Source organism: Cebus imitator, unplaced genomic scaffold (assembly GCF_001604975.1).
Source record: "Cebus imitator isolate Cc_AM_T3 unplaced genomic scaffold, Cebus_imitator-1.0 Scaffold344, whole genome shotgun sequence".
Classification (NCBI taxonomy): Eukaryota; Metazoa; Chordata; class Mammalia; order Primates; family Cebidae; genus Cebus; species Cebus imitator.
In genome coordinates, this window is record NW_016107659.1 from 2,452,119 (window position 1) to 2,479,295 (window position 27,177).

At 38.3% G+C, this 27,177-nt stretch overlaps 1 long non-coding RNA gene across 1 annotated transcript; it reads left to right on the plus strand.

Annotated features, from left to right (window-relative positions):
• Positions 1-1,015: 1,015 nt before the first annotated feature.
• LOC119467877 lies at positions 1,016-25,261 on the plus strand. Its single transcript, XR_005196518.1, has 3 exons — positions 1,016-5,736; positions 6,393-6,501; positions 20,962-25,261. It is a non-coding gene; the product is annotated as an uncharacterized LOC119467877 (long non-coding RNA).
• Positions 25,262-27,177: the final 1,916 nt, after the last annotated feature.

Below are 27,177 nucleotides of genomic sequence, written 5' to 3' on the forward strand. Positions count from 1 at the left end.
ACTTTATTTATGGATACCAAAATTGTGTGTCTTGAAATATTATTCTTCTTTTAATTGTTTTCAACAATTTGAAAATGTAAAATTGGTCTTTAACACACAGGCTGTACAACAGGCAGTGTGCTGGATTTGATCCTCAGGCATAGTTTGCCAACCTCTTTTTAAAATTTTTATCAGATGGGCCTAAATCAGATAGAACTTGCAAAAAGTTAAAGGGCATTACCAGACCAATTTAATGCTCTGGATGGTCATGGATACAAATAATAATCTGCCTCCTATTTCTGGTATTCTCCACGCATAAGGAAAGGCATGAACTTATAGCCTACAAGAGTAGCTTAGAGTTTTACTAGGGAGTAGCTCTGGGAAGCATCAAGACCCCAGAAGAGGGGAGGAATCAGCCCAAGGAAGAAAGGAGAGAAGGAACCATAGAGGCGAGTGGGAGGGCACGTCTGCAAAGGCAGCCGGATGTTGTGCAAGCATTCAGCAAGAAGCACTCAAAGGGCAAAATTGGGGCTTCGTGGGGAAAGAACAGTGTGACAATATTTTTTTAAAATTTCCACTCTTTGTAAACTCCCAGTGCCTTTGGGTAAAGCTATTTATAAGCATATTTAAGACACCTAGAGCCAAGTAAATTGGAAGCACAGAAGTGAATAAAGAAGAAAACTTAGGACGTCCTTGTTATGGAAAGGCTAGTTCATCACATCACCACCTACCCTTCCTTTAAATTTTACCATTCCACTTTATGCTGAAATAAGCTCATTTTGGGAAAAGACTTGCTAAAGAGTTGATGTTTTGCATATTAGTGTTTTGTATTTGCTTTGTTTTTATATAAAGAGCCTTCAAAAACTATCGTAAAAATTAAAAATTTATGGAATAGATCTCCACAACAAGAGTGGACACACACGCATTCTGCCCCACACATCCGCCAAGTACAATTATACTATTGCTTAAATGAGCTAACTCTTTTAGAAGAAAAAGAAAGTCTGAGACACCCATATTTCTACCCTTTGTACTCTGAGATGATGCGTATATTCCCCCTGCATCCTTCTCATGCTTTCAGCGTCATGAGGTATAAAAGTGTGCTCCCTGTCCCAAGGGTAGCAGCTGTGACCTACATTTTCTTCACGTTCTGATGCTGTTTGTGGCTTCCTCTTCCCTTCAGGGGGCCCACGATGTCTTTGTTCAAAGCACTCTTTCCAATAGCTGATGACATAGTGTCAGGCAAGTCTACAGCTGTTTCAATCATCTGTCCACACAGACACCAAACAACAGAAATAAGGTAAGCATGTATCTACGATAGGTCTAGTCTGCTCTGGGGAAAAACAGAAAGTCCTTTCATGATATACGGGCAGCATTCTGCGTGATTTATTTGACATCAACTCTAAGACCAATGGCTTGTGGGTTTCTTTTCACTCAGGTCACATGATTCTTCTTTAGGATCTCAATCAACTATTTCCACTTTGCTTAACTTAAAAAAATCAAAAGCCTCCAGCAGTCAACAGTACAATTGTTCAATTTTGTACACCTCCCCCGCTTTCTAATCATGCCTTTATAAATTACTGCTTTAGTGCTCATCAGAAGAGCATAAGTTTAAAATTTTGAATGTGCATGTTAAGTTTGGCTGTTACTTTTAGTGTTGTTTTCTACATGAATGAGCCAGCTTTGACACTACAGACACAGCCTGTTTAGGCAAGAGCAGTGCTTATGTAATCCTAGCTTCCCAAACCACATCAACAGCACAAATTTGACAGCCAGAAGGAAGGAAGCGGGGGTGGGGAAGGCAAAAGGAAAGAAAGAGAGACTCAGCTTCAACCAAAAACATATTTGGCTCATATTTCCACCTCTGTTAACTGAGATTCCAACTCTACAGGAGCTCCTCTCCACTCATCCCTCCATGCCTGATCTGGGGAGCAGCTTGGTTTTTCTCCTGCTAAAGGAAAAACCCTTAGTACCTTCCTTCTCTGCAAACATTAGAAACAACTCAATCAAGTTGATGTATAGAGGATGAAAAGTCCTTAGCCAACAAGGATACTTCAGCCTTTCCAGGTATGACATAGCCTCTTCCCTTCCTATCTGCTAGCCAGCCAACAGGTCTTTCACCACTAGTGCTCTGCCAGCATGTGTGGCTGCCAAAGGCACCTCACTGGCCAAGAGGAAGGAAGCTTTCCTTCCAAAGCAAACATCCAGTCTTCAATGAATAAGCCCTGCATGCTGAAACAGCCCCCTCTCTCACAATCACCTTACTCTTTAGAAAGCTGTGGTAGGCAAGTAAAGACACCCTCCAAAATATTCATATTCATATTCCACTCCCTGGAACCTGTGAATATGTTGAGTTACATAGAAAATGAGAACCAAGATGGAATTGAGTTTCTAATAAGCTGACCTTAAAATAGAGAGATCATCCTCCATTATCTGAGTGGGCCCAATATAATCACAAGGGTTCTTAAAAGTGGAAGGGGGAGACAGAAGAGATGATCAAAGGGACACTATGTGAACAGAACTCAACCAGCCATTGCTGGCTCTGAAGATGGAGAAAGGGGGCTATGAGTAAAGGAATGTGGGCAGCCTCTAAAAGTTGGAAAAAGCAAGGAAGAGGATTCTCCTCTAGAGCTTCCAGAAAGATATGCAACCCTGCTGACACTTTGAGTTTAGCCCAGTGAGACCTGCATCAGACTTCTTACCTACAGAACTGTAAGACTATAAATCTGTGTTGCTTTAGCTATTAAGTTTGTGGTAACTGTTACAGCAGCAATTAAAAACTAATACAAAAACCATTGGTTCAAGGCAAGTCCATACTGCTTGGGTAGCCACCCTCTATTTATCAAAGACTTTCGGTTGAGGCCCAGGTGCACAGTTCATTCTATCTAGGTATGTGGTTCTAAGTCTCCTCTTTGAACCCTCCTGAAGATTGACACCAGACCACATCTGCACTGCGATTGCTTTCATTTTTCTCTCATGTTGGTCTTCTCTAGAAATTTAAAGAATTCCAGATCAAAAAGAGCTGTGTGCAGTGTTGCACACCTGCAGCTCCAGCTACTTGGGATGCTGAGGTGGCAGGATTGCTTGGGCCTAAGAATTTGAGTCCAGCCTAGGCAACATAGCAAGATCTGATCTCTTAAAAAATCATTATTAAAAAAAAAAATGAAAAAAAGCTCTAGGTGGCATGAAATTCATGGCTTTGCCTCCATAGGAACTTGCCTTAATGGCAAAACCACTTTGTTTTGCAAAAGCATAAATGAGTTTTCCAGAAAACCAGCCCTCTACTAGTGGTATAGTACAGGACGAAGGTCTAGACCCCAGGGCCTTCTGCTCTGAGCAGATCAGACTGCTTGGGTCCAGACAATCCTGGGTATCCCTCACAAGCTGCAGGAGGGGACAAGTTACTTAACATCTTACTTCTCTATTTCCCCATTTGTAAAATGGGCAAAGTAATAATATCTACCTCATAGAGTAGTTGTAAGGTAAAATAAGTTAGTACATATAAGGAGCTTAGAGCAGTACCTGGCACAGAGCAAGTCCCATTGATCACTGCCATACTTTGCCGTGTCTTCGGTTCTCACATCATCATGGTTTCGTATATCCTGATAGCATCTGTTCTTGCCAAAGGTCTGACTTTCCAACACATGCTTTCCAAAAGGAAACAAAATGATGTACTTGTTCCCAGTGGCCATCCAAATGTAAAATCCATGCTTGGAAAACTTTGCGATGCTTCTTTTATACTACTAAGTGCCCCTTAATTAAAACTAAAATAAGTTTCTCCAATGGTTTTAAAGCATAGGTCACTTAAAATTAACTCCCGTAAGCTATTTTACAAACTTCCTGTTAAGAAGTAATTTCTCAAAATAGAAAAGGCATAATATTAGCTTCAAAAGTACCTGGAGTATTCATTAAAATGTAAATTATTGGGCATTACTTAAGATTTAGTGGAGGCCCACGAATCTGAATATTAATAAATATATTACATATAGCATGTGATTCTTATGCATACAAAGGTTAGGAATCATTGCCTTAACATATCTTTAGTTTAAAGCCTACCCTTCTTTTATTATGCTAGATAATTTCGCAGGTAAAACAACTACAAAAAAAAAGGCCAGGTTTAGCTGATTTGTACATCACTCTCTTGTATGGTGTTTAAAGAAAATCGGCCATTTACTTTCTCAAGAAAGAGAAATAAGAAGGCATGGCATACTAAAAAAAAATGATTCATTAACAGAGAAATGCATTTATTATCTCCTCATAGCACAGACACAACTGTGTGTGTGTATACACATATTATATACACATATGAATATAGAATAAATGAGTTTTATAAAGCAGTCTTTGTAACACATTTATTTGTGGTTTTCACAATGGAACTTCCATTATCAAAATCTAGATTCTAATATTGGAGTGTTTGAAAAGTACCCACATGTGATAATAATATTGAAAATGCTACTTGTAACTAAATGCAGTTCTTATTAACTTTCCTTTCACTTGTGATATCATTGACACACAATTATCAGCTCATAAAACAAAAAGAGCATTGCCTCAGCATGTATATTGTGAAATAAAGGGATTACGTGTCCAAAGTGTGCTAGGAATAGAAGAACTGACATCATCCACATCATGGTGATGAGTTTTCCCTACAGATCTCCAAAAAAGGAAAAGCAAAACTATGTTTCGGGAGGCAACGCCAAATCTTTTTTAGTAATTTTTTCATTTTATTGGTTGTTTTATTTTCACAGTGATAAATTAGTGCTCAACTCCAAATATTTAATGAAAATACTTTATGGCACATATGTGTGCATGCATCTATTTTCCCCCAAAGTGTGAATTATAGTATATCTACATCAGAATCTTCTTTTCTATTTCTTTTAAGCAAGTATCTCCAACCTTACCCCAAGACTCTGATGTTAGGGCCTAGAAACCTGCATTTTTAGCAAGTTTTTCAGGTGATCCTTGATCACATTTAATTTTGAGAATCACTTCTTTGAGAATATGTAATGAAATTTAAACTAAATGGTGTATTTTTTTCTTATTTTTGAAATATTTTTAAATTACCTTAATGGTTTACCTAAACTCAATAAAAATTTCTCTTTATTTAATCTAATAAATGGAAATCTAGAAAATTCATTCACAAAAAACCAAGACTAAACTGTAATAAGAATAAATTAATATTTGCCAAATAAGTAATCTAATTAATTAACACAGGAGGAAATAAATTCAGATAATGAGCTATGAATTCTTTGACTTGATAAGTATCAGAAAAAAATAAATCATTAAGGCTACATCATCTCTATTAAACTTGTACTCATAGGCTTAAGCAACACAGAATTATCTTAAAACCCATATATCCTATTGTCTAGATTGGTGGGGGGGGAAGCATATTATTTATTCACCAAAAACAGAAATAGAATATAAAGTAAATCAATAAAATTTTCAATTACTTGTTGTTGCTGTTGTGTTATCTTTGTTTTGACTTTACAGATTTTTTCTGACACAAGTAGTATCACTCAAGAATTAGTTTTCATCTGCATGAGTTCTTCTTCATGGAGGGCATGGTCTGTGTATGCTCACAGGTTTGGTTTTGGCCCATAACTCAAGAGTCTAGTTTACTGGCAATGCAGGTAGGAATCATCTGACTTGCTACTCCTCCCACAACATGTGTTTGTCCAAGTCTGTTTGAGAAATGACGCTTCCTTCCCCTCAATGCCAACAGCAGTGCTGCAAGCCTCTCAGCCTCTATCCAACACCAAACAGGTGAGCAGGACTATAGCACTTCTCATTCCTATTAAGATGCCTGAGTCTGTGAATCAACTCTTTTACATTATCAGTTTCCCATTCAAAACTATAAAGAAATATTTTTAAATGGTAGGAAATTTATAACATGGAAAAATTTTTTTAAACATTTTGACATTACTTCATGTGCTTTTTACAATTACAAATCCATTTTTAGTTATTATTCTTCTTTTTCACCTAACAATATATGTAGCTATTTTCTACAGCTACATTTTTTTTAATAACAGTATAATGTTCCTTCAAATATGCAAACTGTAGTTCATCTAAACTACCCCTATTGTTAAGCATTTATGTTGCTTCCAATTTATTACTATTATAAATTATGTTTTGATAATTAATAATTATGTTTTGATGAGTATTTGTGGTGTTTTCTATATTTGGGGTTATTGCCTTAGCACAGATTCCTAGTTCCAGGATTAATAAGGCAAAAGCATAACATTTTTATTGATTTTTGGAAAAGATTATGCCAGTTTACAGAACTCCAACAAAGGTAATAAAATTCACTTTTTTTCATCTTCCTTATCAAAATTGGATATACTTTCTTGTTTTTGCTAATTAAGTGAAGTCCCTTTGCTGTTAACCATAATCTTCATTACTTTGTTATTTTGTTCACACAGCAAGTTTATTGTAATGCTTCTTGAAAGCTGGAACCAGGGAAGTGGAACCAAGCAGAAACTGCTTGGTAGTTTGGAAGGACTGATGCACAAAACAATTGCAACCAGCCAGGTAAGAACGCCTGAGACAAGCACATAATGCAGAAAATGGAAAAAGCCAACTGAGTGAAAACAGAACAGGTTCAGGGCAGGGAATTGCTCCACAGAGGAGGCCACAGGGCTGGGACTGGAGAATAAGAATGAGAACTCACATTTATTAAGCATCTACTGTGTGCCAGCAACTATGCTAGATAATTCACATTATATTATTTACTCCTTGCAATAGTCCTCTAAGCTAGTATACTGGGTTAAGCAGTATCCTCTTAACATTACACGTCTATCCAGAACCTCAGAATGTGACCTTATTTGGAAATAGTGTCTTTGTGGTTGTAATTAGTTAAGATGTGGCCACATTAGATTAGAGTGGATCATAAATCCAATGACTAATGTCCCTATAAAAGGCCATGTGAAGACACACACAAGGAAGATCATGTGATAACAGAGTTAGAGAGTGGAGTGGTGCAGCTATAAACCTAGGAACCTCAAGAACTGCTGGCAACTACCAGAAACCAGAAAAAGGCAAGGAAGGATCCTTCCCTAGAGCCTTCAAAGGGAGCATGGTCCTGCTGACTGTTTGATTTTAGACTTCTAACCTCTAGAACTATGAAAGAATAAATTTCTGTCATTTTAAGCCACCCAGTTGGTGATAATGTGTGATGACATCCTTACGAAACTAATACAACTAAGTAGCCACCATCTTCAAATGGAAATATAGTTCAGAGAGATTCAGTAACCTCTAAGGATCTGTAAGTGGCAGAACCAGGATTCAAACTAAAGCAGCCTGACTCCAACTGTGTTCTGTCTTTCATATTTTGCTATTTCATCAAAGCCTTTGTAGCCATAAAGCATTTGTTGCCCGATGTGCACAGCAAGTCAATACACTGAGACACCAGGTTGCAGCAGAGAAAGAGGTTTAATCACAAGGCCACCAAATAAGGACAGAGGAGGAAACTTCAAATCTTACTCCGCAGGGAGTTTAGGGCCAAGGATTTTAAAGGTTTGAAGTGAACCAAAGGGCGGTGATCATTAATTGATCAGAATGCAGGGTAAAGTCAAGAGACAGACAGATGAAGAAGCTGCATTCTCCTGCTGATGGAGATCAGCAGGATCAGTTCCTCTGTGGGGGGTCTTCACTGGTTGGCAGGCACTTACTTACTGTGCTGCTGGAATCTGTGACCAGAAAAACATCTTAATTTTTAAACAAATCCCTTATAATTCTAACCTCAAAAATCCTTCCTATAGGAAGAAGGGAGATAAAATGGTGAATATGCGACTTTTAGTTACAAGGAAGTGGACCAAAGTGCAGTCTGATTAATCTTTATTTATTACTATATTTCTGTCTGGAATTCTTGTTAACTCTGAAGATGGTTTCAGCTTTAGTTCTAAGTCTGATTTTGCCACCAGTTATCTGTGTGACCTTGAGAAGTTCATGCACTCTTTGGCCTTAGTTCCCTGTGTGTAAAACAAAATTACTTGATTGGGTGATTTCTGAGGTCCATCTTCCTCTACAACATTCTACAGGCAATCTTGGGAGCACTCCTAAGGAGGGAGGTTCAAGAACCCTGGAGAATCTTTCTGGTAGCTCCATTCAAGGTATTTTCAATGCCTTACCTCCACCTACATAATTCAGGTCCACAACAGGTCTGTGGAAAAAGACGTAGAAGAAAGAAAGGTTTGAGATCCTTAACATCATGGTGTCTAAATCTGCTGTTACTGAGGCCAAGTAATATCTTATTAAATAAATAAGATAAAAGTCACCATGCTCAGAGTGGAAAACCCTGAAACCAACTTTTTTCTCTATACCTGACTGTGGTAACTGGTTTTACCAATATAATGCCATTCCTATACCGAGATTCACAGTATGTCTTCGTGCTCTGGTGATTATAAACACCTCATACTAGACTTACTATGACTTTCTAAATTGTAAGTAAGGGCCAGAATGAATAATTTCACTTCATCTGAATAAATCATGAATCTCTGTATTTTCAATGAGAAATAAAATAATGGCAATAATAGCTTCCAATTACAGAGTGTTTGTCATGTACCAGGCAATAAATAAGCATTACACATACTAATCTCATTCAACCTTCAGAACTCTGGGCACTATAGTTGTTGTTATCATTCTCGTTTTTTTTCTGGAAGCTATTTGAGGACCAAGAAGTTCAAAGTTACTTATTCATTCAACATACATATATTAAATATTTCTATGTACCAGGTACTGCGCAGATAAAAAGAACAAGAAAGCCATGGTCACTAAATAATAATAATTTTGATTAAATAGTATCTGCAAAGCGAAAAATCTGGAAAGATGTGTCACAAAATGTTATGAGCTGTGGATGACTTTTATCTTCTCTCTTGTTCTTCCATTTTTTACATGAATATTGATTACCTTTGTAATCATAAAAGAAAATTATTTTTTACACGGCAACATCTTCACCTTCAAGGGACTTGCAATATAATGAAGAAGCCGACTTATCAAGAACTGTAACTTACTTGGTCTCATAGAGCTCATCAGTGATGAGGTCAGATTCAAACCTAAAGCTGTCAGCATTCCAAATTCCATTTTATCTGCCCCACCCCATACTGTCAATGGCAATATATTCATTTCCCTGAAGGTCTGCTTACATTTATTTACCTTTATTGAAATTAAGTTATAGACTTCAGAGGAAAGTGTCAACAATGCAGTCTGAAAGATTTGCCATTTATGGGCTCACCCAAGGCTGCTGATGGCCCTCTCTCCTTCCCTTCTCCACCCACAGATCTTCATATCAAAGAAAATGTGGAGGTGGTGAGCAATTTATCTGACATCCTGGCCTCATAAAAAAAGTGCTTCAGATGCAATTAAATGCTTCTAAAATATTCATCACACAAATTATATTTTACCTGCCCTGTCACTTACTTGAAATATAATACATATTCCTTAGTGATAACTATACTATCCTAACTAGGCTAAGACTACAGCTGGCAAAAAGAAGGTTCAAAAGGAAATGCCAAACTCTTTCTCCTTCTCTAATTCCTTCACTTGCAAAAGATATACTTATTGAGAGTCTAATCTTTCCAAATCTGTCTTTCTCAAATGCTAACTCATAGGATGTGAGTTTTGATATAGTCCACCTATGTTTGATTTGCTTTCTAGTCCTACTGCAATAGTCTTAAGGGGACTTTTAGATATATTTTGATTTTTCTAACTTTATTAATGTTTTTAGTATCCTGTCTTAGAATTGAGTCAGAGATTATGATGACTATGTCTATATTCCTGACAGTCCTTGTTATAGTACTAAGCACAGAGTGAATAATGGAAAAAACTGAGCAGAAGATTAATTTATTGTTGTAATTAGGCATATGGGATCTTTTGCTAAGTCTCAAAAATGATACAGAATAATTATTTTCCCATATAAGCTATGCAATGATTAACTCTTAATCTTAAAGCTATTCAATGGAAAATTATCCCAAATTCCCTGCTTTACCTTTCTGATATTTTTCCTACCCTCTACCTCCTTCCTAGACTTGATGCAGAGTGGAATTCTTGACTGCTTAGATTGCTGTTTTTAAAAGCAATTAAAGCATAGACAGGAAGTTGAGTCCATTTTGGACTGTATTGTTTCTCTGTCCTCCTTCTGAAATGTCTTTCCACATTCATTTCAGTTTCTGTGTAAAATATTATTTGCCATTGAAAGTTAGTATCAGTTAGGGTCATTTGTTCCTCAAAAATAAGAAACAATGCAGGAGTCTAAGAAGGGCCCATGTGATTTAGAGCATCACAAAGTGGTTGGAGCTTACATCATCACACCACAGCATGACTCCCTCTGTACAATGAGTTCCTCCTTCTGCAGTCACAAAAAAAAAAAAAAAAAAAAAAAAAAAAAAAAGGAAGGAAGGAAGGGGCCGGCGCAGCAGTGGCTCATGCCTGTAATCCCAGCACTTTGTGAGGCCGAGGCGGGCGGATCATGAGGTCAGGAGTTCAAGACCAGCCTGGTCAACAGAGTGAAAATCCTGTCTCTACTAAAAATACAAAAATTAGCCAGCATGGTGGCATGCATCTGTAGTCCCAGCTACTCAGGAAGCTGAGGCAGGAAAATCTCTTGAACCCAGGAGGCAGAGGATGCAGTGAGCTAAGATCATACCACTGCACTCCAGCCTGGGTGACAGAGTAATAATCAGTCAAAAAAAAATGAAAAAAAAAACAAAAAAAACAGAAGGGTGGAAAGAAGGAAGGAGGGAGGGAAGGAGGGAGGAAAGGAGGGAGGGAAAGAGGGAGGGAGGGAGGAAGAGAGAAAGGGAGAGAAGGTAGGAGGGAGGAAGGGAGGGAGAAAATAAAAGGTTATTTAAAAGAAGAGTAGAGGAGCAATCCAAGATGGCCGATTAGGAGCAGCTCAGGATTGCAGCTCCCAGTGAAAGCACCGAGTGTGAGTGAATGCCGCATTTCCAGATGGATTTTTATTGTCCACATACCCAGGAGATTCCCAGGTGGAGGAGCCCCAAAGGTCACCAGCGTGGCTGGTTTGGCTGGCACAGCTGTTTTGGCTGGGTTGGCTGTTTTGGCCAGTGCTGCTGTTTTGCCAGCACCCCGGCACAGCAGTTCTCCATAAAAAATACATGGATCTGGGTGCCGTTTTAGCTGGTGATTGGAGTTCTGGGAAGGCAGATTCGCCCATTCATCTGATTAAAAAGGGGACTGAAACAGGGAGCCAGGCCAGGAGATTCCCGGGCAAAAAAGTGCCACAAATCTCAGCGCTGCTGTTTCAGCGAGCGCAGTGGGTTGCCGCAAGGGAAATGACACAGATCCTGGTGACTTTTCAACAGGCAGCTGGAACACCTGGGAGACAGTCAATGGTTCAAGTAAAAAGGAAAACAAAAGGCTCTGAGGCAAGGAGCCAGGTGATCAGGCTCAGCTGGTCCCACCCCCACAAAAAGAGCAATCTGAAATGCTCTGGATTGAGAGTTTCACAGCAAGCACAATTGAACCCAGGATGGTCCAGTTCTGTGGGGAAGGGTGTCCACCATTACTGAGACAGTCCACCACTATGGAGGTAGTTTGCCATGCTGAGGCAGCCCGCAATTGCCAAGGCAGCCCGCCATTACAAAGAGAGTCCACCATTATAGAGGTGGGCCACCATTGCCGAGGCAGTTCTAACTACACCCATATAAACAGGACTGCAGGAAAGTTCACACCACAGCTGAGTGGAGCCCACAGCAGCTCAGCAAAGCCTCTGCAGGAGGACAGTGACTAGGCTGCCTCCTCACTGCACAGGGCAGCCCTAAAAAAGGCAGTAGCACAACAGAAACTTATAAATAAAGCCCTAACTCCTGGGGACAGAGCACCTGGGAAAAAAAAAAGGAGGCACTTATGAGTTCTGCTGCAGCAGACTTAAATGTACCTGTCCAGCAGCTCTGAATGAAAAACAGAGCTGCCAGCTCAGCACCTGAGCTCCTATAAAGGACAGACTGTCTCTTCAAGCAGCGCCCTGACCCCCGTATATCCAAAGAATCACCTCATAAAGGAGGGCTCAGACTGACATTTGGTGGATATCCTTCTGGGACAAAGATAGCAGAAAAAGAAACTGGCAGAAACCCTTACTGTTCTGCAGCCACTGGAGATGATCTGCAGGCAAGCAGGGCCTGGAGTGGTCCTCAGCAGTCCTACAGCAGAGGGACAAGACTGTTAGAAGGAAAACTAAGAAACAGAAAGAAATAACTTCATCATCAATAAATGGGATGTCCACTCAGAGACCAAATCCGAAAGTCAACAACTACAAAGATGACAGGTGGATAAATCCACAAATATGGGAAGAAACCAGCGCAAAAATGATGAAAACACACAAAACCAGAACACCTCTCCTCCTACAAGAGATCACAACTCCTCACCAGCAAGGGAACAAGGCTGGATGGAGAAGGAGTGTGATGAATTGACAGAATCAGGCTTCAAAAAGTGGGTAATAAGAAACTTTTGTAAGCTAAAAGAATATATTCTAACCAAATGCAAAGAAACTAAGAACCTTGAAAAAAGGTTTGACGAAATGCTAACAAGAATAAACAACTTAGAGAGGAATATAAGTGAATGGATGGAGCTGAAAAACACAACATGAGAACTTCACAAAGAATACACAAGTTTCAACAGCCAAATTGACCAAGCAGAAGAAAGGAAATCAGAGGTGGAAGATCAACTCAATGAAAAAAAAAACAAGAAGGCAAGATTAGAGAAAAAAGGGTAAAACTGAATGAATAAAGTCTCCAAGAAATATGGGACTATGTGAAAAGACATAATCTACGTTTGATAGGTGTACCTGAATGTGACAAAGAGAATGAATCCAAGCTGGAAAATACTCCTCAGGATATTATCCAGGAAAACTTCCCCAACCTAGCAAGGCAGGCCAATTTTCAAGACCAGGAAATACAGAGAACACCACAAAGATATTCCTCAAGAAGAGCAACCCCAAGGCACATAATCGTCAGATTGACCAGGGTCAAAATGAAGGAGAAAATACTAAGGGCAGCCAGAGAGAATGGTCAGGTTACCCACAAAGGGAAGCCCATCAGACTCACAGCAGATCTCTCAACAGAAACCCTACAAGCCAGAAGAGAGTGGGGGCCAATATTCAGCACCCTTAAAGAAAAGAACTTTTAACCCAGAATTTCATATCCAGCCAAAAAAAGCTTCATAAGTGAAGAAAAAATAAAATCCTTTGCCAACAAGCAAGTACTCAGAAATTTCATCACCACCAGGCCTGCTTTACAAGAGCTCCTGAAAGAGGCTCTACACATAGAAAAGAACAACCAGTACCACCCACTCCAAAAACATACCAAATGGTAAAGAGCATCGACACAATGAAGAAACTGCATCAACTAATGGGCAAAACAGCCAGCTAGCATCAAAATGGCAGGATCAAATTCACACATAAGAATATTAACCCTAAATGTAAATGGGCTAAATGCCCCAATCAAAAGACACAGACTAGCAAATTGGATAAAAAGCCAAAACCCATCAGTGTGCTGTATCCAGGAAACCTATCTCACATGTAAGGATACACAAAGGCTCAAAATAAAGGGATGGATGAAGATTTACCAAGCAAATGTAGAGCAAAAAAAAAAAGCAGGAGTTGCAATTCTCGTCTCTGATAAAATAGACTTTAAAGCAACAAAGATCAAAAGAGACAAAGAAGGACATTATATAATGGTAAAAGGATCAATGCAACAAGAAGAGCTAACGATCCTAAATATATACGCACCCAATACAGGAGCATCCAGGTACATAATGCAAGTTCTTAATGACTTACAAAGAGACTAGACTCTGACATGATAATGCTGGGAGACTTTACCACTCCATTGTTAACAATAGACAGATCAATGAGACAGAAAATTAACAAGGATATCCAGGACTTGATGTCAGACCTGGACCAAGCAAACCTAATAGACATCTACAGAATTCTCCACCCCAAATCCACAGAATATGCATTATTCTCAGCACCACATCGCACCTGCTCTAAAACTGACCACATAATTGGAAATAAATCACTCTTCAGCAGATGCAAAAAACGGAAATCATAACAAACAGTCTCTCAGACCACAGTGCAATCAAGTTAGAACTCAGAATTCAGAAACTAACTCAGAACCGCACAGCTTCATGGACTGAACAACTGGCTCTTGAATGTTGACTGGATAAACAATGAAATGAAGGCAGAAATAAAGATGTTCTTTGAAACTATGAAAAGATGAGAATTAAGACACAACATACCAGAATTTCTGGGACACATTTAAAGCAGTCTCTAGAGGAAAATATAAAGCAATAAATGCCCACATGAGAAGCAAGGAGAGATCTAAAATCCACAACCTATCATTGAAAATTAAAGAGCTAGAGGAGCAAGATCAAAAAAACTCAAAACCTAGCAGAAGACAAGAAATAGCTAAGATCAGAGCAAAACTGAAGGAGATAGAGACACAAAAAACCCTTCAAAAAATCAATAAATCCAGGAGCTGGTATTTCAAAAAGATCAACAAAATAGACCACTAGACAGATTAATAAAAAAGAAAAGAGAGAATAATCAAAGAGATGCAATAAAAAATGATGAAGGGGATATCACTACAGATTCCACAGAAAATCAACCCATCATCAGAGATTATTACAAACAATTCTATGCACATAAACTAGTAAACCTGGAAGAAATGGATAAATTCCTGGACACTTGCCTCCTCCCAAGCCTAAACCAGGAAGAAGTTGAAATTCTGAATAGACCAATAACAAGGTCTGAAGTTGAGGCAGCAATTAAGAGCTCACCACCCAGAAAAAGCCCAGCTCCAGATGGGTTCACACCTGAATTCTACCTGGCATACAAAGAGGAGCTGGTACCATTCCTTCTGAAACTATTCCAAATAATCCAAAAAGAGGGAATCCTTCCCAAATCATTTTATGAGACAAACATCATCCTGATACCAAAACCCGGCAGAGACTCAACAAGAAAAGAAAACTTCAGGCCAATATCCATGATGAACATAGATGCAAAAATCTTCAAAAAATACTGGCAAACTGATTGCAACAGCACATCCAAAAGCTTATCCGTCATGATCAAGTAGGCTTCATCCCGGGGATGCAAGGCTGGTTCAACATACACAAGTCTATAAATGTAATTCACCACATAAACAGAACCAAAGACAAAAACCACATGATTATCTCAATTGATGCAGAGAAGGCGTTTGACAAAATTCAACAGCCCTTTATGCTAAAAACCCTCAATAAACTGGGTATTGACAGAACATATATCAAAATATTAAAAGCTATTTATGACAAACCCACAGCCAATATCATACTGAATGGACAAAAACTGGAAGCACTCCCTTTGAAATCTGGCACTAGACAAAGATGCCCTCTCTCACCACTCCTATTCAATATAGTACTAGAAATTCAAGCCAGAGCAATCAGGCAAGAAAAAGAAATAGAGGGTATTCAAATAGGAAAGGAGAAAGTCAAATTGTCTCTATTGCAGATGACATGATTCCATATCTAGAAGACCCCATCATGTCACCCCAAAATCTTCTGAAACTGATAAGCAAATTCAGCAAAGTCGCAGGATACAAAATCAATGTGCAGAAATCAGAAGCATTCCTATACACTAATAGCAGACTTAAAGAGAGCCAAATCAAGAACGACTGCCATTCACAATTCCTACAAAGAGAATAAAATACCTAGGAATACAAATAAAAAAGAGCATAAAGGACTTCTTCAAGGAGAACTACAAACCACTGCTCAATGACATAAGAGAGGACACAAACAGGTGGAGAAACATTCCATGTTCATTATTAGGAAGAATCAATATTGTGAAAATGGCCATTCTGCCCAAAGTAATTTACAGATTCAATGCTATCCCTATCAAGCTACCAATGACCTTCTTCACAGAACTGGAAAAAACCACCTTAAACTTCCTATGGAACCAAAAGAGAGCCCACATAGCCAAGTCAATTCTAAGCAAAAAGAACAAAGCAGGAGGCATCACACTACCGGACTTCAAACTATACTAAAAGGCTACAGTAATCAAAATAGCATGGTACTGGTACCAAAACAGAGATATAGACCAATGGAACAGAACAGAGGCCTCAGAGGCAACACAACACATCTACAACGATCTGATCTTTGACAAACCTGACCAAAACAAGCAATGGGGAAAGGATTCCCTGTTTAATAAATGGTGTTGGGAAAACTGGCTAGCCATGTGCAGAAAGCAAAAACTGGACCCCATCCTGATGACTTACACTAAAATTAACTCCAGATGGATTAAATATTTAAACATAAGACCTAACACCATAAAAACCCTAGAAGAAAATCTAATCAAAACCATTCAGAACATAGGCGTAGGCAAGGACTTCATGACCAAAACACCAAAAGCATTGGCAACAAAAGCCAAAATACACAAATGGCACCTAATCAAACTCCGCAGTTTCTGCACAGCAAAAGAAACAATCATTAGAGTGAATCAGCAACCAACAGAATGGGAAAATATTTTTGCAATCTACCCATCTGACAAAGGGCTGATATCCAGAATCTACAAAGAACTAAAACAGATTTACAAGAAAAAAAAAAGAAACCCATTCAAAAGTGGGCGAAGGATATGAACAGACACTTTACAAAAGAAGACATACATGAGGCTAACAAACATGAAAAAATGCTCAACATCACTGGTCATTAGAGAAATGCAAATCAAAACTACATTGAGATATCATCTCACGCCAGTTAGAATGGCAATCATTAAAAAATCTGGAGACAACAGATGCTAGAGAGGATGTGAAGTAATAGGAACACTTTTACACTGTTGGTGGGACTGTAAATTAGTTCAACCATTGCAGAAGACAGTGTGGCAATTCCTCAAGGACCTAGAAATAGAAACTCCATTTGACCCAGCAATCCCATTCCTGGGTATATATCCAAAGAATTATAAATCATTCTACTATAAGGACACATGCACATGAATGTTCATTGCAGCACAGTTTCCAATAGCAAAGACCTGTATCCAATCCAAATGCCCATCCCTGATAGGCTGGACAGGGAAAATGTGGCACACATACACCATGGAATATTATGCAGCCATCAAAAATGATGAGTTCGTGTCCTTTGTAGGGACATGGATGAACCTGGAAACCATCATTCTCAGCAAACTGACACAAGAACAGAAAATCAAACACTGCATGTTCTCACTCATAGGCAAATGTTGAACACTGAGAAAACATGGACACAGGGAGGGGAGCATCACACACTGGGGTCTGTTGGGGGAAATAGGGAGGGACAGCAGGGGGTGGGGATTTGTGGAGAGATAGCTTGGGGAGAAATGCCAGATATAGGTGATGGGGAGGAAGGCAGCAAATCAAACTGCCATGTGTGTACCTATGCAACAATCTTGCCTGTTCTTCACATGTACCCCAAACCTAAAATGCAGTAAAAAAAAATTTTTTTTTAAGAAGAGTAAATGAAAAGGGAAATATAAGAAAAGAAAATGAGATTTCGAATTCTGTCCCCAAATGATGCTTTTCCCTGACCCATGATAAAAGGATTAAGAGATTTACAATAATAAACAGATTTGATTTTTCTGATCTAACCATGACTTCAGAGAGATGGCACATGCTGGGAAAATCAAGCAGGAACCCACAAAAACGGTTTTATTACTTTCCATGAGGGATGCATTCAGGGTTATTGTTTCTATTCATAAATTGGATTATTTCAAATATTAAATAACTTGGATAAAGAATAGAAATGACAGCCACTGTCATTCTATGATAGTATTTTGCTACTGGCTGAGACCAATGGTGAATGTAAACTAAAATCTATTTTAAAACAGCTATTTAAATCACAACCATTTTCAAAGGCAAGCACTATATTAAAATACATATACACTTGTCCAACGGTTTCTGCAAGGGATTGGTTTTAGGACACCGTCACTCCCACCCAATTCAACAAATACCAAAATCTGAGAATGCTCAAGTCCCTGATATAAAATGGTGTAGTATTTGCATATAACCTGTGTATATCCTCCCACTTTAAATCATCTCTAGATTACTTATAACATCTAAAACAATGTAAATGCTATGTAAATAGTTGTTATACTGCATTTTTTAGGACATCGTGACAAAAATAGTCTGTACATGTTAAGTACAAATAAAATTTTCATTTCTAATATTTTCAATCCTCGGTTGAATCCACAGTTGATTAAATCCATAGATTCTGATCCCCCCACAGGTATGTATGTATGTGTTCATGAAACAAATAAAGCAAATTTGACCATAAAACAAAATATTGTAGGGCAATTTTATTTTCCCAGGGATATATATATATATATATGTTAGAGACAAGGTCTCACTCTGTCACCCAAGCTGGAGTGCAGTAGTGCCATCATGGCTCACTGTAGTCTTGAACTTCTGGGTTCAAGTGATCCTCCCACCTCATCCTCCCAAGTAGCTAGGACTACAGGTGTGTGCCACTATACCTGGCTATTTTTTTTTCAGTTTTTAAATTTTTTTTTTGTAAATACAGGATCCCACTATGGTGTCTAGTCTGGTCTCAAACTCCTAGACTCAAGTGACCCTCCCTCTCAGCCTCCCAAAGTGCTGGGATTATAGGTGTAAGCCACCTCACCTAGCCATATTTTTAAAGCTCACATGTAAAATTTCATATTTAAAAGTGTCCTTCAGAGAATTCAGCTGAAAATAATGCTAAAGAGAGATTGAGGTGATAGCATCTAAAAATCAAAGTCCAAAACTGAAAGATACCTACTGGTCACCATAGCTTTCCCCTAACCCATCTCAACCTATTTATTTCATGGGCAACGTTTCTCACTTCAGCTCATTTTTGCAATCCTCACGCCTCTAACCTGCATCTGTTGCTATCAATCCTTGTTGGCAACCTCAAACCATAAAAGCTGTCCAGGCTTGGGCCTTTCCTTCAACAATGCCAGCCCCATCAAGCCTATTGTCTACCACTTACATAATATTACCCCAATATTGAGTGTTACCTCTGAAAATACTATATTCCAGACTCATAATTCTGTCCATTCAGGCTTCCAAATTATGTAAAATTAACTTAGTGTCTGATTTATCATGTGTGAAATTTTAAAATCTTCTATGGTTGGAATTTCCTTAGCAAAAATGGTAAAGGTAGCTAGCTAACTTTCACTGACTACTTAAGTTACATCAGGAGCAGTTCCTGTGTATAATGATATCTCATTTTATCCTCACAAAACTCCATAAGGGCGGCATTCATATTATGCACTACTTTGCAATTATTGACAAACCTAGAGTAGTTAAGCAGCTCTTAGGACTGTCAAAGATGAATTTCAAATGCAGTCAGTTGTCCTCTGGGACCCTCCTTTAACACACCACATTAGACTGTCTTGGATAACTGATAAACAGCTGAATAACCAACAAATTCCTGACGCTAGTGCAAGGCCTGACCACAGAAAGCAGGTATGTAGTAAGCAAATCAATTAAAAATAATTATTTTCCTGGCATTTTCTTTAAATTATACCTTTTTTCCCTTTGAGTTATTAACTAATGAATTAATATACAACTTCACAGAAAGCCCCAATTGTTTCTTTTCCAGGCCTCAATCAAAAAGTATTACAAACCTCTAGTTCTGGGATCCTATGAAAAGTATTATGAGGCCATTCAATAATTGTTTTGAGAATACATTGATTTTTGCTAGCACTGATACATAGCCAGTAAAGTACAAAACAGTTGATGCACCAGAGTGAGCTTGTAAAGCCATAAATCAGGTAGCATCAGTTGCATGTTGGAATCTTCACAAGGCTTCCCAGCCAGCAGAGATTGAACACCCTAACACCATCCAGCCCCAGATACTCCCTTGTTTCATTTCCTCCACGCTCTCCTCCTGTCCCAGGTCTTGCTCAGGTTACCACTCTAACTTAATACAGGTTTCTACTTAATCGCTTTTCTCATATCTCTCACTTTATCTGAAGTTGCATTTTATGTTCACCTGTTTCCTGGTTTTTCTCTCCCTCCAGCATACTCCATGAGGTCTAGCCCTGGATCCTTTTACTACAGTTACCCTAGGCCCTAATAAATATCTGTTGACACAAAATAAATATCTATGGAATGTTTGACTCATTAAAGACCCAGAAATGTATAGAATACATCTTAGCGGATCATCTGGAGAAAAAATGCACTTTGCCCTTGTATCCCCTTGCGCATCTCAATACACCAGTGGTCGGTTATCTAACTCCACGCCAAATGACAAGAAGGCAAAAATCAAACCGTTCTCTTCTACTCTTGGTTATTTGGCTCCTTCCGTTTTCTGTTACTGTCAGCACTTGGAAAATGACGTTCTTCCTTCAGGCCTATCCAGGTGATAATAAATAACCTCAAATCTCGACATCTTTTTCACAGCCAAAGCACTACAGTGTTGAAATGCTGAAAGAGCTACACTGCAGTCACATACAGTTACCAAACACACACACAGTTACACATGCAGTGAAAACCTGTTAAAGAGCACCTGCCCAGGGCACCGGGGTTAAGTAGAAGGAGACATCAGAAAATATATCACAATCCCATATGTTATTTTACAACTGAAATAAAAGAACTGTGATTCCACAACAGATAAAATGAAAAGGTCACTGCCATTAGAGAAATAATTTTTACCGAGCTGCACCTATTTGTCTTCAAATCTCGTGCAACTTCAGAAAAAGTCACAGATGCAATCAATAGAACCACCCATGACTAGACTGGCAGGTAAAGAGATTGTGGTAGTTTCAAGAACCTACAGACCCACGCCTTGCCTGAACATGCTATAATAGTCACTGATAACTGTATACACCAAACCCTGATTTTATCTTCAAAGAAACTTGTATTACCCACATAAACTGAACTGGAAATTATAAAATAAAGATTATTGTAAAGATAAAATTCTTAAAGTGTCTCAGTTCCAGTTTCCCAGGCAACATGGGCTTTTTCTAGAAAACTTAGTGCCTCTCTCTCTTTGCAGGTCCCCTGGTGTAGACAATTACATGACTAGCACTTCCCATGCCCAGAGTGATGTATCTGCTTCCTGGAGGCATCGGCTATGACTCTCTTCCTACTTCCACCCAGTGGCTCCAGTTGTGGCTGCCAAGAAAACTCCAACCGATGGAGGATGAGAGGTAAAACCAGGACACACGAAGAGCTGTTACCATCATCTTTCACCTGGATTCTCCTAAAGCTACAGCTTCTCATCTCGTCACTCCAAGCTACTAATTCTTCTTTCTGAGCCAAAGGCCCAAAAGGCAAATGGGAAATGACTTGTCAGATGAAATCACCAATAACTGAACATAAAGCAGACTTAAATGAGGACAAAACCTTTTGTATTTATTCAGTTTATATCAGCAATATGATTATCTCAAAGTTCTCCTAACAAAGCAGCCTGGCACAAAGAGGTAACAAAAAGCATAGTCACCCACAGTCACTGATTTGTCCCAGAACATCTCCAGCTGGGACAAATTATTCTGCCATCTCTGCTCTGCCCAGAGGACCACACACATTGCCGTGCCTAGGGAAAGGGGCAGGGAAATGATGCAGGCTTTACTGTTGCCCTTGACCCCTGCAGCTAATTCAAAGGGACATAAAAATCCCTCATTTCAGACTTGTATGACATTGTGCAACCCTCCCTGAAGATAGGCAGGAACACTGGTCTCCCATGTCCCCACTTTCCCTTTGGGAAAGATCATCACATCAGCCAGGCAGAGAACAGCCCCAGTTGACCCAATGTACTTTCTCTTTAGCCTCTCAACCCTTCTTCCTTTGGTTGTTCATGGCAACCTGAGTTTTCAGAGAATTTCAAAGTGATGATGACAAGCTGTCTGTGGCTATCTCAATCAGCTGAAGATGTTTAAAATAAGGTGCTACAGTGAATAGGGAGTTGAAAACAAAATCCTCTGGGATGGATGGCACATTGACCCAAGCCATTCTGATCACACACAACTTTAAGTTTCTATTTCGTGGATGACATTAAATGCTTTGAAGGTTTGGAGTCCACATCTATTAGCTACTCTTTCACAGTCTGTGTACAAGATTATAGTGAAAACAAGTCCCATGCCCTATTCTGCCATACATGTTGACTGACTAGCTTCATTAGCAAGGAAGAACAAAACAGTCAATGTGATCTCTTTCTGTGAACTCCATGAAGTCCTAGCTCTCCTTTTTGGTGTCAAACCATCACCTTCCATGAAAGGTTTCTGTGAGGTGAACACCATTTCCAGAAAGTAGGATGCGGGTACCCTGACATTAATGTTAACCTACTTGAAATCTTCCTACTTAATGGATAGACACAGTATTATTTAGGAATTAAGCTTCAAGCAACATTCTTAAAGAACAGGTTATAGAATTTATTATTTGTTAGAATTTATGCAAAAGGGGGAAATGTCTTTTAAAAAATTAGGCAATGTACATGTCTTGAATAACTTTGATGTTATCAATGTGAGCCAGTTTCTAGTATTCATCATGCTAACAAGCCACAAATGTCACAAATTAAAGAAATATACCTACATTCATTATGCTAACCAACCATCTGTCTGGTATTGATCCAGGTACGGATAGCTGAAATGCTCGTGGTAGCCAACTGGGGAAGATGGCTTTTCTGATATAATGCCTGCAGTCCACCTCGGGGGTGTAAATTCTCCATTAGGGCACCTGACAGTTTTAAGAGTCAAAGCACAAGCTAACTAGAAATTATATAATGTCACATTGTTCCAGGATGCAATATTTAAAATCAAACTACCTGCATCATAGCTAGATCTGGAAGAATACAATTTTAATAATCAGTTTTTAACAAGAATTATTTTCAAAGTAACTTAACTTTCCTCTTCATTCATTTGGCAGACATGAAGGAAGGTAAGGTGAAAGCTCAGAGATTTCTGCCTTAGCCCAAGGAGCAGAGCCTACAGAAGTACATATGTAAGGTCTTCTTGCTACTAGGGAGTGAAGTCAGAGCAATCGTGGGTGTGTACATGTGTGCATGCTGTGTGTGTGTTCTCACTACTCAGAGGTAAATATTTTCTTTTGAGGTTTATTGTGGTTTGTTGATTTGTTCCCGTATTGGTTGAGTTTAACTTCCAACCTCCACTCCACTCTACAGTAGAAGAGATCTTCTTAGAAGAGGATGCCTGAAATAAGGCTAAATTCTTGAAGTTAGATACAGGTCCAAGAGACTCTAGCACTTAGAATTGCAGAGGCTTCCGTTTCAACCTGCTTCATCCTTTGAGTTTCAAAACCAGAAAAAAAGACATTCAGCAGGACTAACAACTGTTTGTGAATGTACTGTTGCTAATTACTTAATGCTAAAATTATTTAAAAGGCATTGCTTGGAAATGTTTACAGTATGTGATTTGATTAACAAAACTATTAAGTGTATGCTTACTATCATCAATAATTTTTACTATGTATTTATTTGTATTGGGAACACATTATTTGTTCCCTTAGAATTCTGACAAATAGAATCTTAGCTTTGAGTTTCTGAAGTTGTTCTGCTGGAGATAATTTGATTGATTTTTATTACTCCTGGAGGCAAAACTTAATGAGTGAAGACAACCTGAGAATCATTCTCACCATCAGAGTTGTTTAACAATGGAATGTAATTTTTTGAAACTCATAATTATCTCTTTTTCCTGTATTTCCAGTTGCTTTATGCTCTTGCATTACTTTTCTTTCTCGTCCACTGACAGTTCTCCACCTCCATTTCCAAACTTAAATTCATAAACATAAGCCCATGCAACCTTCTCCAGTTATCATCCCCAATATATATACATCTTGATTTCTTCTGAATTAAGATTCTAAAGGAAATCTTCATAATAAATGAAGTGTGTAGCAGAAGAGGAGGGAGAGAATAAAGTACAGGGATACAATAAGAGACCCAGTATGAAATCTAATTGGTCTGTAAACTGAAGAAAGTCATTTTTCAGGGTCCAGTTGGGGCCTCAATGCCTCCTTAATTCTGTTTCCTAATTTAACCACCAAGACCATCATTACTAACTCTGAACTACTTTGCCCTCTGCAAATCCTGTTTCTGAACTGTGAATACCATAGAATTACCCCTTTTCTCTCCCTTGAAGATCACTATTGCTGGACCCCTGGAGTACCTTGTCATGCTTATTTCCTGAGACAAGTACCAGAGCAGATGTTGACTGGGAAAGTTATTTTGCCTACTGCCATTTACCCTTAGTAGCAGATGCCACCCTGCCCAAAATCTGTCTACTCACCAAGTCTCTTCCTGTTTTGAAGACTACCTTCTCTTTTAGGCTGTCTCTTTTTTCCACTACTGGTGATTTCCAATGCAGCTCACTCAAGAATTAGAGGCAATCGACATCACCTAAACCAAGTTAATTAAGCCCAGCTTGAGCCAGGGTGGTAACTGTCAATTTCCCCAGGTTCTCTTTAGGTAACTCAGCTTTTAGCAATTTTCAAGGAAGTAGTTTACCAAACTCTTATTTCTGTAATGTTGAGATAGTAAAATATTTGGTAATGTGTTAAGAGAGACATATTCTCTTCCCCTAAAGGAAGAAGGAAATTTCATTATTTCATTGGAAGATGCCTTTCAATGTGACATAATTAAACGATTAAAAGGCACACCTTGGTCTAGATAGGAAGCCTTAGGTGCAGGTAGCATGAAATGAATGCTAAAAATCTAAAATACGTATTCAAAAACTGTGTTCTAAGAAATATTTAGAATGTGTGACCCCTGAGCCTGTGCAAAATGAGTTGTAGAAAAATTGGAAAGTCAAAGAAAGAGATCTTTTTAGGGGGTCTAAGCTATGAACCTTAGTTCCCATGATGCATGTCAGAAGTACTCCTAGGAAAATAGACACAGAGAGTAAAGAGTAGGGCAAACTCCGCCTAATCAGACCTTTTCAAACTTATTTTCTGAAAGGAAAGCTAGAACAACTCTTGCTGTGTGGGGAATTTCTAGTCATCCCCCTTACTGTGAAAGTTATAGAGAAAAGAAACAAAACTCTGGGACTCCCTACAGCAATGGCCCACTAATAGGATTAAGAACATTTGGAGAATAAACAGCATATAAAGCCTTGAAGAAGTTGGTTCAACATACACATCTACCACCATGGTGCCACCCAACCAGCAGTCTCCAGCAACAAAGACATCGCAGAAGAATTCACATGTCACATCACTCCTCTTCATTCTGCCCTCCATTCATCACAGTTTTTATGAAGCACTGTGTGATATAAGTTAAAGTTTGTTTCCATCATTGATACACTCCTATACATCAAAATGTGTTTTCTGATTTCTTACTGTTTTGGGCATTACAGTGCTTTTTCTACATTTCAAATTGATTCCTTTTATCTTTAAGTTTTCTTCCTTCTTTATTTGATAATATTTATGATATAACAAATTCAAATAATATTTACAGAGCTCTTTACAGTGGATTTTTTTGGTATTTACTGAGGGAGAAACAAATATAAATTTGGCGGTTCTTTACACTCTAACATATAAAATAAAACATTATACAGTAAATTCAAGTAAAAAGTATTTATTAATATACAATAAATGAAAAGTACATACTATTTGTATAAAATGCAACCAACTTAAGCAGTAAATACAATTGTAATAAATAATACAATACATATATAATAAAGAAATACAAAACAATAAGCATAATAAATGAGTGAATACACAAACACAATACACAATAAATTCAAGTAAGAAATACAAGCTATAAAATTTATAATAAAGAAATACAAAACAATAAGCATAATAAATAAGTAAATACACAAATACAATATACAATAAATTCAAGTGAGAAATACAAGACACAAAATTTAAAAATGCAAAATGTAATACATTCAAGAAATAAATGCAATATACATTTAAGTAATTCAAGTAATTTACACTCTAGCATATACAATAAACCAGTAAATTTAATACCCATGATGAGTGATGTAAGAATTGAGCTTTCCATTCCTCTCTTCTTTAAGTGGAAAATTCAACTAATATTTCTGGTCTTCACTGCCTTTATTTGTAAAATGAGAAGGCGGTGTTAGTCAGTGTTATCTCTAAGGTTTTTATAACTATAAATATCCTACTGATCTATAAATATTTGATGTTTGAGGAGGAAGCATGGAATAATAGCAAACGCTGCTGGTGACCAACGAAAAGTCTCCTTATTCCTTGGTAAGAGAGGCCTAGTTTTATTTGAGTCAACAATATGCATGTGCTAAAGATTGGCATTTAAGACCTAATAATGAATTATTAACAGACGTTGCTAAGAGGAGATTTAGGAGAAGTCTTTTAGGATAGAGATTTAAGTGGCATTCCTCTTTGGCCCTTTATACTTTATCCATTTTCAAATGCCCCAATCATGTACAGGAGTCTGGGGGTGCAGCAGCTAGCTGTGACCATGAGGTGGCAAACAAGAGGTCCAAATCTTACATTTTGAAGATGGGAATAGAAAGACAGAATCACCCTGAGTCTCTAATGGCATCCCTGAATTACCTGCCCCAAGATTTCTCTGTGTGTGTGTGTGTGTGTGTGTGTGTGTGTGTGTGTGTGTGTGTGTGTGTGTTTATAACGCAAATAAATTCCTATTATGTAAGCCACTGGTAGTTGAGTTTTATGTAATTCCTAATGTAAACCTAATTCTAAATAAACAGAGAGTGAAGGAAGATAGAAACACATCCATATAATTGTCATCATTATATTTAAAATAAAACATAATTATCTTTGTCTGAAATAACTTAGTTTTCTTTGGAAAGAGATTAAATAAGAAAACAAGAATTTTTTTAAATCCCACAATTATCTATAAAGAAACATGCAGTTGCAGAGTGAGACATTTTTGAAGAACCCTAACTTTTGAAACCTGTGCATAATTATGTATTGTCTAGCACCACTTCTTATTTCAATGACAACTAGTTTGCTTTTGTTCATTCCAATTAGGTCAACATCCTTAATCTCCAGTAGGTCATTCTCTGGAGATAAGAGTTTCTGATACCAGCAGAACCTCTGTCCTCCATGACTGGTCAGTGGGGTGGCGGCCCTGAATGGAGAGCCAGCTTATGTGGAGCACGATGTGAATATGGGTTAAACCTCGAGATCAAGAGCACAGGACTCCCCTATAGATACACAGGCATCAAATTGTGAACTGTACTGTTGTTCCCCCAAAAAATCAGCACACCAGTTAAAATGAAAAGCTAGCTTTTTTTGAAAAATTACACAAGAAATG